The following is a 17,034-nucleotide window of genomic DNA, read 5'->3' on the forward strand; positions in this document are numbered from 1 at the left end:
GCACAACTGAGTGAACACCGGCAGGGGAGCCGCGGCCCCTTGCTTGTATTCCCTAATGTGGTGAGGGGCTGACGGCGGAGCGTGTCAGCTGGGAGGGCTTTGCGTGCTGCCTCTGGTTCGCATAGGTTCGCCACCACTGCTCTAGATCATGGCCCTCCACAACAAAGGCAGGATTGAAGCACTCGACCCTAGGTCTCCGGACACGAATATAGCCATTGTCAGTGCCCAAACTGGAATAGTCACTGAAGATAACCCTTGTTCACTCAATAGCAGTGCAGTTCTGTAAAACGCAGCACATGTAATGAGATCAAACGTCCTTCAACCAAGCACCTGGAAATGGTTCTGGCAGACAAGAGGGCCTGTAACAATAGGGCCACCTATCTCTGGATGGTGGAAAATGAAAGTTAGAACTACTTGTGCTTATCAGACTATCAGACAATTCTTTCTACTGGTGTTCTGTAGTGGGAATCCTGAGCCTGGTCGCTTGTGTACGTACCGTCACGTATCCACTTGTCCTAACACCTCCTAACAGCCTGGTCAGAATGCCAGTTTGTCGATACAACCATCCAGCGCATTGCGATAATGCGCCCCTCTCAAACTCTGTTAACTGGGCGAAATCTCTTTGATTGCATCGTAGAGGCGTCTAGTGGTCAACAAGCTCTATACAAGCAGAAAGAGAGGTCACTGCACACAAGGAGCCTCTGAGAGCCTTTTTATAGGCCAAGGGGGAAACCACTATTAGGGCCTCAGGTGGCAAGACCGTTCATCTAATCACCCCACAACTCTAATCATTTGCATATCTGCCTAAGATGTAACTGCATGACAAATTTTGCAGTTAAACAGCAACTTTTTCTAGGTGCTTGATTTTTTTATACACAGCGTGCATATTGCATTATTTACTATTATTCTTGCATTAAAAAAAGTTGTTTATGCCTAGGATCCTATGTCCATGTTCTGCCATGATGTCCATGGCTACACTTGTATCAGCCTTTGGTTTTTAATACTTAGAATGGGACCTGCCTTGTGGCAGCAGCAACCACATTGTTCTCGCATAACCTGAATTACTCATAGCCAAAAAGAGATTAACAATACAGTAATATGGTACTGCTGATCATCAATTTCCTAATCTGAAATTTGTTTTTGGAACCAAGGTGACACTTCACTTTATCTTCTATTTTAACAGCAAAAATGCTTGACTGCTCTTAATTTTAGGCACATGTTTTAAAGTCTTTAGTTTGTTCAGAAACAACATTGCATAGGAAAGAATGTATTCATTTTTTTCCATCCAACATTTGGTATGTATTTCCTACAGTTCTAACACCCCACAAAGGAAACCTAGTAATAACCATCTACATGTACAGTATATAACTACACAAAGGGAAATCTATGGAGTATAAAAATGCTATCATAAAATACTAGAAGCGTCATAAAACACTGGACGTTATAGAAACAAAGTCTGCATTTACATTTTTAAAGGCACAGATTATATTGCAGCTTTTAGGAGAAAAAAATACATATACCTTACATGCCTGGTTAGGATGTTTCCCTAAACCAAAAACAGCATGGCCACCAGCCATAAAAGTTCAGCGCCTCCCTGCTACTGCCAGACTGCTTGCGAACACCTCTACTACTGTCACTGCCAACACTGCCCTAGACCCCTTCCAGAGCACGTGGCAACCAGAATAGCAGCAGGACACTGAGGCAAACATCATCACATTTCCATTCAGTGTGTCCAAACATCTTGAGCTAGCTTTCTTTCTTTCTTTTTTTCCCAGAGAATTGAGAATACTGACTGTACTCAGATTAGGCTAAAATGTGTTTTAACGTGCTTTCTTAGGATCAGCTGGACGCATTGTAACTATATTTCCCTTTCTTCTGTGTTGAGAGACAGCACAGTTATATACAGTACCATATTACCTTCCCACATGGAGCTGATATAAAAATGATAACAGCAAGACATCATGATATTTTTCTACTAACCCATATTTCATATTTGTGAAACAGCTCAGATCCCTCACTAAGTTATAAAACCAAAGTTTATCTGATACCATACAATACTGAAACAATCTTTGTCCCTTGTTTTAAGGATGTTATCTGAGTAATCACTACAATGAAGAGTAATCCATATTTCACTGGGCAGCTCTATCTACACCACCCATCATATATGTTAGACCCTATTTAAACACAACCATTATCGCTCAAAATTTGCTCAAAAACCATCTTTTGAGCGATAATTGTTGTGTCTAAACGCGTGTCCATCGTGCACGATTCGCTCATCGTTGTCTTTCAGCTATCTGAAAGACAACGATGAGTCTTATCAGGACCGTGCGCTGAATTCTCAGTGGGATACCGCTGATACCGTTGTTTCAACTGGTATCCTGCTTGGAGAACACAGCAGGAGTATGCAGAAGACAGCACTCCAGCTGTGTTCTGCAAACCCTGCTTGGAGCGCTCCGCGGGATACCAGCAGTTCTCGGAGTGCGTAAATGCATACAACGATTATCGCTCAAAGATTGCCTTTGAGCAATAATCGTTGTGTCTAAATATGTCTTAACCGCTTAGTATATACTTTATAAGGATCATTAATCCTATTATATATTATAATAATGCTAACTGGGCAAAAAGACTTTTGAGGAGAGTACTTATAGCTTGGGATTTGTCTGCCGTCCTACTGCAAGCTCGAAGTCTCAGTCATCTCCTACACATTTAGATGTCTTGAGGCCTTATTAAATAACAGTAATTGCTAATACAAAGTGTGGTGTTAAAGTAGAAGAGTTCTTTGTATGCAGCATTTTAAAAAATTAGTGATCTTCCAACCTTGTTGTTGCAGGTGAAAGTGGAGATTTTAAAAAACACTATAGTTTACTTTAAGGGCTCAGTCACACAGGCGCTGATTCACCCGTGTTTCTGATAAGAAGGCCGCACGGCGTGCGGACAACTCTGCATGACTGGCTATATTGCCGGTCATGTGTTCTTTCTTCCGGCGGTGCGGTTAGTCGTCCGCACCTGCAGTGCAAGGGTCTTAGTCGTGCAGAAACACGGGCGGATCGGCCCGTGTGACTGAGCCCTCAGGAGTTTTTCAGGACTTTACAATTAATGACCTACCATTTTCTCAGGACAGATTATCAATAGTTGATCGGTTAGGTGCCACCAATTGGGACCGAAAGCGATCAGCTGATATCAGGCTGGCTGTCAGTGAGGACAGAGTCAAAAGCTGACAGCTCCATCCGCATTGCAGCTCCCTGGGTTGATAATTAGAGGCACACTACCCATTGAATTTAGTGGGAGCTGTGCCTTGAATTACCAACCTGGGCCACTGCAAGGAGATTCTGGCTCCATTCACATTGTCAGTAGGGCTGGGAAGAGCTGCTCACCAGATGTCCTGAATGGCAGACTTTCACCAATTAACTATTGATGATATATCTCGAGAATAGGTCACCAATAGTAATGTCCCAGAAAACCCCTTTAAAGAGTACCTGTCAGCTACTATGAGCCCTATAAATTAAAGCTTTGGACTAATAGGAGAGAAGGTGCTTAGTCGGGGGGGGGGGGGGGGTGATTTTTATACTCTCCTGTTTTTCCGATCCCCCTTTACTTTCATTACGTCCCTCTTACGTTTGTGCAGGGTGCAATTGCGGCGCCATTCACTGACATACCCAACATATTAGACCAAGCCGTAATTAATAAAAACTTTCAAAGACAGCATCCTTGCTGCATTACAAATTCAGCTTTATTCCTCCATTATGCAACGTTTCGATTGTGGCAGTCTTTCTCAAGCGTACAGCCAAGATGCTGTCTTTGAAGGTTTTTATGAATTATCCATTTACAAAGGAGTGCTGCTTGCTGTTGTCTTTACTTAAAGCCCTAATTAATGTTCACAATGGACCAATATAGACATATATTACACTATATCACGAAAAGGCAGGGAATACATGATAGGGTAAGTAATGTTAACAGAAATACGGGAATGGGGACATTGTACCCAAAAAAAATTTGGTATGACAGTTCCAAAACACAAGATTTCTTTCAGCACTCACATGAAGGTAAACACAAAACTTTTATTTCAGCATCCTTAAAAACATCCCAATAGAAGCAGATGGGAAAAAAGGGGAACGATTTTTACATGTTTCGAGTCTCACAAACTCGGTTCTTTCTAATAATGTCAGTCCCATGTCTTTTAACATGTATAATTCGTTCCCCTTTTTTTCCATCTGCTTCTATGAGGATGTTTTTAAGGATGCTACAATAAAAGTTTTATTTTTAACTTCATATGAGTGCTGGAAGAAATCTTGTGTTTTAGAATTGGATCCATCTGTGGCTGAGGCGGCTTCCTCCCCTGCACCATGCCACTTAGATTCCAGCATAGTATCCAGTGTGGGTGAGCTGGTTTCACTTTTTCTTTTCGTGTGATAGTGCCTGCTTAGAAGCAGGGTGATCGTTCTGATAGGGACATCCCCAACCTTGGGGCCCTAATCTGTCTCTAGATGGAGGATAGGGAAGATATTTAATGCAGATAGAAAGAGCAATGTATATAACACAATATTTGGTAGAAGTGAATAAGCCCCACACAGAATACATAACTACAGGTACTTAGCAGACAGAAGTCTGCGCCTCAACAAATACCTTAGACAGAACAATAACCTGCGTCCATGTAGAGGCACGCCTGGAGTCAATATATTTCCATTATGGCTGATTGGCTGGCTAGGGGACACAACTCCTTGTTCGCCAATCAGCCCACACATCACAGGAGATGTTGTCGCAGGGTTTCTCAACAGACAATACCTCCGGGGCCTTCTGCAGTGACAGGAAAAAGGGAGCGCAAATATCTGTCATTTGTAAATTCATGTGAGTCTTCCACACAGGGAAGTGCAGGCTATGGACCACTTGCATGCCATTGTCTACTAGATTCACTCTAAGTCATAAGGTATAGAAGCAGATAAAAAAGTGTAATACTTCTGGAGTGAAGGCACTCATCAGTGCCAAATGCAGAATGGCAATACGAATGCCCGAAGGTGCAGTCACGTGGTCTGAGGCTGACATCATAACGTTACCAGCCAATGCGCCACAACAGTCACAATGAGAGGACAGTGTGTGCATGCACTCAAGGAGTTGGCTGCATGAATTGAGATTTGGCTTTGTGGGGAGATAGCAGGGAAATGGGGAGGCAGGTGAATATACAAATCATACCACCAAACTCAGTGTTTCCTTGCCTATAAGCCCATGACTTTAGTTTATGGGGTCCATAGGAACTCAGAGGTTCATTTTAAGGTATAATACCCACAGTGTTAAAAAACATCACATCAACATGGATGACAATTGATGAGCAAAAAAAGGTAAAATGTAGCCATAAAAGGAGATGATCTATCTTCAAAGACAAGAACAATGAGGGAGTCATCATGGATAAAGATGTTTATGTGAGAGCTAGCAGAGTACCATACAATACGTAGACTACATAATATTTTTGGTACTTCTGTTAGTGTTAAGACTCAGCAGAACAAGTACAGTACCACTCACATTGTTCTAATCCACTCATTAGAAGACTTACCATTTAGATTGTCCTAAGGCATTGTGAGCACCACCTATAGTATCCTAATTGATCATTCGAACTAATTTGCACCTCTCTTTTCCTAATTTTTTTTAAAAAGGAGGATACATACAATCAACATGCTTCTCTATTTTAGCGCCAATCCTATACCCAATTTATCAGAAAACAGACTTAGAAAACCACCTACCCCTTACCTTTCCCAATACAAATTCAGCACTCACATCCTGCCAAACCTCATGTCTATGCTCCTAATAGATATTCAGCAGAATGTCCACTCATAGTTATGTACAGTCAGTAGAACACATGCTTCAGATCCTTTTCTGATTACTACTCATTTGGCAGACCACTTACCTCTCGCATTTACTGTTATGTAGTGCATATTCAGGAGATCATCAGCCCCTTCCAGCCTTCTAGTAGGCACTGGGTGGGTTACTTACCTCCCGCTATGTCAGAAAAACTTCCTCTTAAATCCTATAAACATACATCCAGCGGGATACCATCATTTACATGTTCCCAAAGACCATGAGTAGAGCACCTAGGTTACATCATACATCTTCTGAATGCACCTTCTAAGATCTCTTACCTCTTAAGGCCTTTTTACACAAAAAGATTTTCATTCAGTTTATGGTTGGATTGTTCAAAACTGAACGATAATCGTTTTGTGTAAACACGGCCAATGATTGAACTACGAACTTTTATTTGTTCGCCTATCCTTCGTTGTTGATTCTATGCAGGCATAAAAAGTTGACAATAATCATCCCATGTAAACAGGCAGTAGCTCATCTATGAACGACTGCCTGTTTACCCTGAATTGAGGCGGGCGGCCAGAAGGGATTTCCGGCACATTTTGCTTCCATTCAGTGAGCGATTACTCCTGTGTGAAAGCATGAGAGTGATTATCTTTGTCAGGCGCTTAAGTGTCTGAAAGTTATCCCTTGTAAAACCCCCCTTAGGGCTTACACACATGGGCGTGTTTTAGTCCCTTTATGCGGCCGTAAAATTAAAATGTATTGGTCCTGTCCTGGTACCATAAGAAATTCCAATCCATGCCAAAAAAGCCAAAAGAATTAGGCATCAAATAAAGAATATTCTCTTAAATTGTATTGTTTTAAAAAAATGAAATGTTGTTGAGGATATTTAGGCATTAAAGGTCTTGGTCGTGAAGGGGTTAAGTATTTTTACTGTGCAATTTTTTTTTCGAATTGTGGCAAAATCCTGACAGGGAATGGTTAAAGAAAAAACAGCTTGAGATCTACTTACATATGGTAAATCCCAGACAGTCTTAGGGTGTCTGTAAGGGTGCTTTCACACTGGGTGGAATGTTCCACCACAGACAAATTTGCACCAAGATGCGCATATCTTACATGTGGATTTTGCTGTGGATTTTGCGCTTAGCAGATTTTGGTTTGGATTTGTCTGTGGTGGAATTTTGTGTCCTGTGTTAAGGCACCCTAATCCTTGGAATGTTGTAGACTTCATAGCTTTTATTTTGCTATTCTGCATTTACTGCAGAACTAAATGCATTCAATAGACTTTCAGCAGAACATCCACCTCTAATGTTCATCCTCCTAATGAATATTTACCAGAACACTTCTTAACCTCACAGTATACACTCAGCAGAGCATTTATCTCTTCCCTCTACTTTCATGAACACCTACCTACCTGTTGCACTAGACATTTAGTAGAACAACTACATAGGTGTTAAATCTTCCTAGACAGAAAAGCTTCTTATCTCTTTCTAAGGGACCTTTCACATGGAACAGAATTACCCTCAGGACGCAGCACATATGCAGATTTTATTAATTAGTGCGGATTTTGTTTGTTTTTTACTGCAGAATGTATTCTGCAAAGATCTTGTGGAATTTCAAGCATTTTTTTACGCAGACATATTGCAGAATTGCATTCTGTATATTAGAAATTTGCAACAGCATTTCCATAAGATGACCTTAATTCTGCATCAGGAAGCTTTTCCGCTGCGGAATTTAATCTTGCGTTTTTTAAAATAAAGATGCGCAGATTTCAACAGGTGCAGAATTCCAGCTAAAATATTGGGACGCAGAAATGTCCGCACGGACGAATTCTGTCCTGCATGAAAGGTCCCTAAGACACCTTCAGCAGAATCCCTACCTCTTATATACTCTTATATTAGGATAATTCTACTTTTACACAATACTCAATCCAAAATCACAAATCAATTTTTTATCACAGTCTGCTTATGCAAATATGCATTCATCAAAACTGCATTCACTATACACCTGGAGTTATACAATATGTACATTCCTGCAGCTCATCCAATAGCTCTCTAAAACACATCATATGAGGGATCCTAGAGGAGAATCTGTGCACCTGTTGCTCTACATTTGACTAGATGATACATGCACAGTCCAGCCCTAAGAAGCATTCTGGAAGTAAAACATTCACAATTTTTGAAGAGAGAAAAACACCAGTTTCTACCCCTGGTAATGCATTGCTTCCCCCCAGTAATACAGTAACATATAGCAGATGAGGATTGAGTGGCATCTAGTTTACACACTATAGAATACTACTTGGGAAATCTGCCTGTACAGACCTGTAGCTTACCTTAGTGGTCCAAGCTGTCTGTTTGGCATCAGGTTGCTTCTGTCTCTGGATTGTGAAGAAGACAGCTAGGATTCTTCCAAGCAAGAAGAGCTGGTTGAGTCTAGCAGTCTGTACTACTTGCACCTTGCAGCCCGGGAGCAGTCAGCAGCTCAGCGCAGGAAAAAGTTTAACATGAGTTGTCAGGATGGGTAAACTCTCTTTAAGAAAGAAGGGTGGGAGTGTGTAAGACGAGAGAAGGGGCAGAGACCAAGAGCTTTTGAGTGGATTCCAGCCTCCAGATTACTTTTCAATTTCACAGAAAGTCTATTTTTTTTCTCTTTTCTTGTTATTTCTTTCAGAAGGATAACAAAATCATGAAAGAGGGGTGTGACCATAATAAGGGTATTTTGGGAGGAGTTGAAAGAAATGGCTTCACCTAAGATGCTGTAATATTAGAAAGCTGTCTCCGAGGTAACTAGAGAATTAGTGCAATATGATGCAGGCTACTGTAAAGAGGAGAGAAGTTTGCAAAGTAGAAGTGAGTTATGTAATGCATTTACTATTAAAGCAGCATTCCTTTTGCACAGGAGCATGGATTCTAGATGCTTTGATGCAGTTATATGCTATGCTTTAAGCAAGGACTATGGATGCTGCTAAGATGCCTCAATACCAAGAATAATGATTTGATGGTTTAGTCTAGCAACATTGCAACAATTCAGGAACTATCCAATTTCGCACCTTAGGTACTATCAATGTTAACCCTTGGACAATAGACATGCATATCTGTTGAACAGTTGTCAATAAAAAAGGGACTGGTTATTACAGCTAATTTATAGTTCTGGGGCCACTGCTTTTAGGCCACTTGCGGAATTTGCGCATACCTGTCATTTCTGTTCTTCATCTGCGCTGCAGATGGACCCAGCAGCTCGCCATCGGACATGCACAGTACTGATTTTTTTTCACTTTTTTTCCTGCGCTGTCGCTAGGCAATGATGCAGAATCCGCGAACTGTCTGTAATGTTAATTGCGGACGGACCGCGGGTCCATTGAAATCAATGAAAGCTGTCCATGTGGAATCTGTGTAAAAATAGAGCATGCTGCAATTGTTTTCCTCCGCGGATGGAAACTGCAATTGAGTTCCGTTTGTGTGCAGGAAGAATCAATTTTCCACAGCATGCTATTGACAGTATTTGCTGCGGATCCACGATGCATACGCCCGCCACAGATTCCGTGGCAAAAATACGCCTGTGTGCAGATGGTCTTAGATGACCAAAGATAAGATGTCTTTGGACTTTTTTGTTCTTCCCTTGTGTGCTCAGTTGTCTCCTTGGCCCTTCGGTTTCTTTTCACACTCTAAAATATACTGGAAATGTCATTGATATCTTTTGAAATAAGCATAACGGTCCATGCCAGTCGGAGCAAAGAATGGGATTTCAAACTCTACTAGGCAGGAGCCTTATTTACCGTATGGGAGAATGCTAAATGAATGTAGTTAAATGGAACTAATCACCTCAGAACAGCAGCATAAACTAAGTTATGTTGTTGTTTCAGGAGGTAATGGGGAGTCGGGAGATGTACTTTTTAAACTCACCCCCTCCCTAGTTCCCACAATGTCCCCCAGTGAAGATTGACCATGGTCTGAAATCTAACACTTTCACTCCGCCATGTACGTGTTGTCGCATAGACTTCTAGACTTCATAGACTTCTCCTGTATTATATTTACACTTTAAAAATGTTTTAATCCCCAGTTGTTCCAGGAATAATGTTACATGTAGAATAGTGTCACCTGCTGCCTCTATTCTATATTCACATTCATAGCTAGAAAAGATGTAGCAAGTGGTAAGAGAGCGAGACAGCATTACTGCAGAGAAGCAAGACTGTGTAGGTGTGACCACAATGGAACATTTACAGAGGGGGATGAGGAACGGAGATGCTCTTCAAGAGAAACAGAAGATTCTAATGTTAATACTGGAATATTCAGCTTACTTTAACCCTTTCCAATCCAATTTGTATCCCGGTTTTCCTAGGGGGCTTACTCTTTTTCTGCCATTATACAACGGCACTATATGCTGGCTAACGCCAGTACTGCATGAGGTGACAAGTTGGATAGGCTCTGACAGCAGAGAGGGTGGCCATGTACAGTAAAAGAACCCCCCACGGACATCTTCCAACATCGGAGCTGTACAGCCTTAAATCATAATGTCTTTAGACGTCGGACAGTGGATTGGAAAGGGTTAAAAGTCCTTTATGCTACTGCTCCTCTGTACCCTGACTCTGATTACGGCTGTTAATTTTTCAATGCCGCTGTTAATTCTGACAGTGGCATTTAAATGTTCTGTTGCCATGGCATCCTGGGGCCTTTTGAAGGCCCCAAGCTCTGCCATGTATTTCTGCCTATGGTATTTTTGCTGGGAATTCTATTAGGATGGGCCACTTGCCCATTCTAATAGTATGCCAGCAGAAATACCATCTATTGCAATACTGAAGTATTGCAGGATATCGTGTAAGCAATCAAACAATCACTAGTTCAAATCCCCTATGGAGACTAAGAAAGCACTGGAAAAAATAAGGCTTTTATTATTATAAAAAATAAAGGATACTAAAAGCTTAAAAAAACTTTTTTTCCATATTCATAATTTAAAAAAACCAAACATCCAAAACACGTTTATTCCACATGGTGAATGGCAGCAGAAAAAGATACACTACAACAGAATTGTGGTTTTTTTGGTCACACCCATCCCCAAGAACAAATGTAATAAAAAGCGATCAAAAAGTTGCATGTACTCCAAAATGGTACCAATAGAAACCACAGCACAACCAGGCCTTCACACAATCCTATTGATAAAAATGTATGGCCGTCAGAAGATGGCGACATAAAATATATATATATTTTTTAAGCAATATTTTATTTTTAGGTAGTAAGTAGAGATGAGCGAACATACTCGGTAAGGGAGATTTCGCAATCGAGCATCGCGATTTTCGAGTACTTCACTACTCGGGTGAAAAGTACTCGGGTGCGCTGTGGGGCGGGGGTTGCAGAGGGGAGTGGGGGGTAGCAGCGGGGAACAGGGGGGAGCCCTCTCTCTCTCCCTCTCCCCCCCACTCCCCGCTGCAACCCCCCGCTCACCCACAGCGCACCCGAGTACTTTTCACCCGAGTAGTGAAGTACTCGAAAATCGCGATGCTCAATTGCGAAATCGCCCTTACCGAGTACGTTCGCTCATCTCTAGTAGTAAGCAAAAAAATAAACAAACTAAATTTGGTATTGTCATAATTGCACTGTCCCATACAATAAAGTTATCATGTCACTTTTGCTTTAGTGTGTACATTGTAAAAACAAAGATGACAAAATTGTGTTTTTTTTCCCCCATTTTCTCTCCACTTTGAAATGTTTTCAGGTTTTTAAGTACATTATGACTCCACACACCTGGCTGCTATGGCAGTCACTTGTGAATAGGAGAGGATACTGCAGTGCATTAACTGCACTGCAGAACATTTGTATGTGGACCCGGTTGGGTGGGCCAGGCCCCCTTGATATGTGGGCCTGATTACAGCCGCTATGGCTGCTATGGCAGTACTACTATTGAAAAATATTATTTGTTCAACAAAAAATAGGCCCCAGACAGCTACATTGGCAGAAAAATAAAAGAGTTATGATTTTTTGAAAGTGCACAGCAGAAACCAAAAATTAAAAAAAAGTCTGTTCAAAAAAAACCTGAAAAAAAAAACTAAAGTGGGATACTAAGTGTGCCCTTACCCTTATAGCCTTAGGGCTTATTCACAGCTAGCCTATATAAGCTAACATCTGAGCTGTCTTCCCCCTTCCCTCCCCCTCGACAGCTCTCTGTCTCTCCTCCTCCATGGCTGTTTGCAATGGGAGAGGGCAGGACAGGGGCGGAGCTAAGCTCCCACCCCCATCCCGCCCCTTGTCCGCAACCAGCAAACCAGACCCCTAGATTCATTCAAACCTTAGACTAGACCCCAAAATTACATCACACATTGTATATACAAGGTGCAAATGATATCACTTTTCATGTTACCATTATGACGACTGAACAAGTCTTATTATATTAAGACCAACATTACCAAGAATAACATTATACAAGGGCTAAATAATAATGCCACACCATGTTCACATATCACAACCACATAGCAACTAATTAATATAGCTGGAAAATGCTACAAAGGTATTGCTAGAGACTTGGGTGTACTGATTAATACCACCATACTGTTACTGAATAAAGACCGCTACAAAGATGATTATGTATTGCAAATAGTAACACTGTATGAGGGCCAAATATACTGTGACTTCATAATAGCACAACACTGTTAGGCTGCCTGTCCACGGCCACAACGGAATATCGCTAGTGCTGTTTTGCCGCGGAGGAGGGGAGAGCACTTATATTAATGAGATGCTCACTGGGGAGAATCGCGGCATGCCGCGATTGTAATCACGCGAGCGGTAAAATCACTATGATTCTCCGCTCATGGACAGTAGCCTGTGCTTTCCATAGTTACCCTATGGAAAGCATGTCATGTGAGCTCCATGTACGATTTATTGCCATGGATCTCACTATGACACCTCACCCGTGGACAGCCAGCCTAAGTGAAAAAAAGACTATTTAAATAACAATATTACCATTATACACTTACCATATAGTGGTAGATTCCAGTTCTACATACATGGTTTGCAGACGGTATACGTGACTGCAGTGCAGTTACCCCCAGTAATTACAAGCGACATTTTCTCAGATTAGAATAATTCACGTTATCTTTTCTTCTCCATCCAGCTTAGACCACCATGATCACTTCTCCTGGTCATTACTTGCCTATACAGAGTTTGACACACAGATATCTTTGGCACCTCACTTTTCCAGCACTTTCTCTACATTTTCCATATTCCTACACAGTCTTTCCATTCATAGTGCCCTACATTATTATAATGCCCACCATGGTGCCCCACGTGGTAATATTATCTCCCCTTTTCTGCCCCTTGTAGGGCCCAAAAAGTAAATGCTACTTTCAGTGCCACCACACAGTAGAAGTGCCCCCTTTATGCCCTTACTCAGTAGTAATACCTTCATATGCACCCAAAACAGTAATATAGTAATCTTATGCTCCCTCAGTAGTAATGCAAACTTTAGGCCCCCTTTCAGTACTTAAGCCCCCTTTTATGCCCGCAACATGATAATAATGGCCCTTTATTCCCGTACTCAGTAATATCACTTTAGGCCGCCACTTAGTACTTATGCAACCTTTATGCCTCCAACTTAGTAATTCTGCCCCCCTACAGCAGTACTGACTACTTTGTGACCCTGAAAAAAATAAACTACTTTCACTCACCTAACCCTTTTACAAGGAGTCAGTCACTTGTGTATAGGAGAGGATACTGCAGTACATTAACTGCACTGCAGGACATTTGAATGAGGACCAGGTTGGGTGGGCTATAGAAACATTGATGTATACCTGGGTATACATCAGTCCAAGGCAGGGGCTGGATGGCAAATTTAAGCTTGGGGGGACAAGTTCACAACACTGGCCCATGATTAGCAGCCCACCCTAATATGTTCACATAGCGAAACCAGACACCAAATTTTCCATGCAGATTCCGCCTCTAAAATTGCTAAAAAAATACGCATGCGACTTTAGCCCTGCCAGTAGACAAAATCTGTGTGCAGAAGTTCTGACGCGATTCCGTGCAGTTTGCCATCAAGAAGCGTCTTCATGTGGAAACGTATTGGAAATTCCACATGTGGATATTGCCCACTGAGAGGGCTAAATCTGTGTGGATCTGTGCAAAATTAGCAGAGAATAGCTAGGGACTTCTGCTACACTTTGGCCCCCTGCACACGGGCAGAAATTCCACGGTGTGATTTCCCGCAGAATTTCCGCCTGTGGCCGCTGCCATAGGATTGCATTACAAAACGCAATCCTAGGCAGACGGCCGTGATTTGTCCGTGCAAAATCACATGTGGAAAACAAATCGTGCCATATTCTTTTTCTGTGCGGGTCTCGTAGAGGCCCGCACAGAAATGTTAGTGGTGATGGGCCAGCTCCTCTCTGCGCATGCGCCGACTGGCTGGCAGCCGGCACACAGCACAGAGAGGAGACGCCAGGAGCTGGTGAGCTTCAGGCGTATGCAGGGGCACGGGGCCGCATTCCACTGCGAGAATTCTCGCAGTGGGATCCGACCCAGCTGCCTGCATGCAGCCTTTAAAAGGCAGAATCAGCATGGAAAATTCCACATTGGTTTCTGCCATGTGAATATACCCTAAAGGCCGCTTTCACATGGGCCATAAATACTGCAAAATTTCTGCCAGATGCACCTTTTAAATGTCCCGCTGTTAACCCCTTAGTCCCCGCGGGGATATGGGGACTTCCCGTGGGAAGCCGGCACACAGCACAGAGAGGAGACGCCAGGAGCTGGTGAGCTTCAGGCGTATGCAGGGGCACGGGGCCGCATTCCACTGCGAGAATTCTCGCAGTGGGATCCGACCCAGCTGCCTGCATGCAGCCTTTAAGAGGCAGAATCAGCATGGAAAATTCCACATTGGTTTCTGCCATGTGAATATACCCTAAAGGCCGCTTTCACATGGGCCATAAATACTGCAAAATTTCTGCCAGATGCACCTTTTAAATGTCCCGCTGTTAACCCCTTAGTCCCCGCGGGGATATGGGGACTTCCCGAGGGATCCATTAAGCTCCATAGGGAGTCCTCTCATCACTGAACACTGTGACAGCACTGTCACAGTGTTCAGTGAGGAGGGGACTGCAGTGGGGATGAAAGCACCGCTTGCCACAGCTGTCACAGCTATGGCAGAGGACCGTAATGCTATCCCATTGCTTTCAATGGGGCAGGTGCTGATGCCGCCCCATTGAAAGTGATGGGATGAAGGCAACCCCCACAGGGATTTTCAGGAAGGGCTTGAAATGTAAGGTACACTGTCTAAATGTGCGAAATGATGGAACTCTGGCAGCACTTTACTCTATATCAGTGATGGCAAACCTTTTAGAGACCAAGTGCCCAAATTGCAACCCAAACCCACTTATTTATCGCAAAGTGCCAACATATCAGGGGGTGGGGCTTATCACGACGTATGATTTTTACCTCTGTCGTTCTTAAAAGGACAAGGCTGTTTCAAAATAGACCGGGTGCAGATTTTGACTGCTTTTGGATGCAGAAATACTGTGGAATTTGCCATGGAAATTTCCGCTGAGGATATTCTGCAGCCTTTCCACCTGTGCCCTTCCCCCCAGAGCAGCTCCAGCGTTAATAGTGACCGCCAAAGTGGCCTCAGCGGTAATAGTGACCCCCCCCCCAGAGCGGACCGAGTGGTAATAGTGACTCCCCAGTGAGGCCCCCAGTGGTAATAATGACCCCCGACATCAACTTCAGCAATAATGTGACCCCTCCCCCAGAGCAGCTTCAGCGGTAATAGTGATCCCAACAGCTGCTTCAGGGGTAATAGTGACCCTCCAGAGTGGCACCAGCTGTATTATTGACCACCCAGAGTGGCCCCAGCGGTAATACTGTAGTGACCCCCCAGAGAGGCTTCAGTAGTATTAGTGACCACCCAGAGTGGCTTCAGTTGAAATAGTGACCCCTCCAGAGCGGCTTCAGTGGTATTAGTGACTGCCCAGAGTTTCTTCAGCAGTAATAGTGACTCACCAGAGTGGCTTCAGCGGTATTAGTGACTGCCCAGAGTGGCTCCAGCGGTTATATTGAACCCCCACAGCAGCCCCAGCGATAATAGTGACACCGCACAGTGGCCCCAGTGGTAATAATAACCCCCACACAGTGGCCCAGTGGTAATAGTGACATCCCTCAGCGGCCCTAGTAGTAATATTGACATCCCACAGCGGCCACAGTAGTAATAGTGACACCCCACAGTGGCCCCAGTAGCAATAGTGACACCCCACAGCGGCCCTCAGTAGTAATAGTGACACCCCACAGTGGCCCCAGTAGTAATATTGATGTCCCACAGCAGCCCCGTAGTAATAGTGACACCCCACAGTGGCCCCCAATAGTAATAGGGACATCCCACAGTGGCCCAGTAGTAAGAGTGACACCCACAGTGGCCCAGTAGTAAAAGTGACACCCCACAGTGGCACTAATAATAATAGTGACATCCCACAGTGTCCCAGTAGTAATAGTAACATCCCACAATGGCCCAGTGGTAATAGTGACACCCCACAGTGGCCCCAGTAGTAATAGTGACACCCCACATTGGCCCCAGTAGTAATACCCCCTCCCCCCCGAGACCCATATACTTACTGACCCTCCTCTGCTCGGCACTGCTGCTGGCGCTGATCCCGGGTGCACTCTGTGACATCAGTGCGCTGCCGCATGCCTCCCCCCCTGCTTTTGCGGAACCAAGTAGGAGAGGATGGGGATCCTGGCTCCAAACTGATGTCACAGTGTGCACCGGGATCAGCGCCGCTAGCAGCGCTGATGAGTGAATGCTGGTAGGGGAGCCACGGCCCCTGCCGGTATTCACTAACGTGGTGAGCAGCCGACGGTGGTGCATACCAGCAGGAATGGGCTCTGCGTGCCACCTCTGGCACGCATGCCATAGGTTCGCCACCACTGCACTAGCTGATGGCAACAAAAAAAAAATCATACATCACCTAGCAGCATTGTCGAGCTGGGGAGAAAGCATGCCAGAGCCCCCACAGTGCTCTAGGTGATGTATAATTTATTTTTTGCCATCAGTTAGGGCTTATTTTCAGGAAAGGGCTTTTATTTCAAGCCCTTCCTCGAAAATCCCTATGGGGGTTGCCTTCATCTCATTGCTTTCAATGGGGCGGCAGCAACACTGACCCTATTGAAAGCAATAGGATAGCATCACGGTCCTCTGCCACAGCTGTGACAGCTGTGGCAAGGGATTCTTTGATCCCCGCTGGGAGTCCCCACATCACTGAACACTGTG

General features: G+C 43.7%; 1 protein-coding gene across 3 annotated transcripts in view; it reads right to left on the reverse strand.

Moving 5' to 3' along the window:
* Positions 1-8,301, reverse strand: part of COL8A2 (collagen type VIII alpha 2 chain) — a 133,734-nt gene extending 125,433 nt beyond the window's left edge. For 2 of the 3 annotated variants that reach the window (XM_066574980.1, XM_066574981.1), the window contains exon 1: positions 8,126-8,301. The gene's annotated coding sequence lies outside the window, so the exon portion shown is untranslated. Of the gene's footprint in view, positions 1-8,114 lie in introns of all 3 variants that reach the window. The other variant, XM_066574982.1, reaches the window with a different exon arrangement.
* Positions 8,302-17,034: the final 8,733 nt, after the last annotated feature.

Source organism: Eleutherodactylus coqui, chromosome 1, assembly GCF_035609145.1.
Source record: "Eleutherodactylus coqui strain aEleCoq1 chromosome 1, aEleCoq1.hap1, whole genome shotgun sequence".
NCBI classification, from domain to species: domain Eukaryota; kingdom Metazoa; phylum Chordata; class Amphibia; order Anura; family Eleutherodactylidae; genus Eleutherodactylus; species Eleutherodactylus coqui.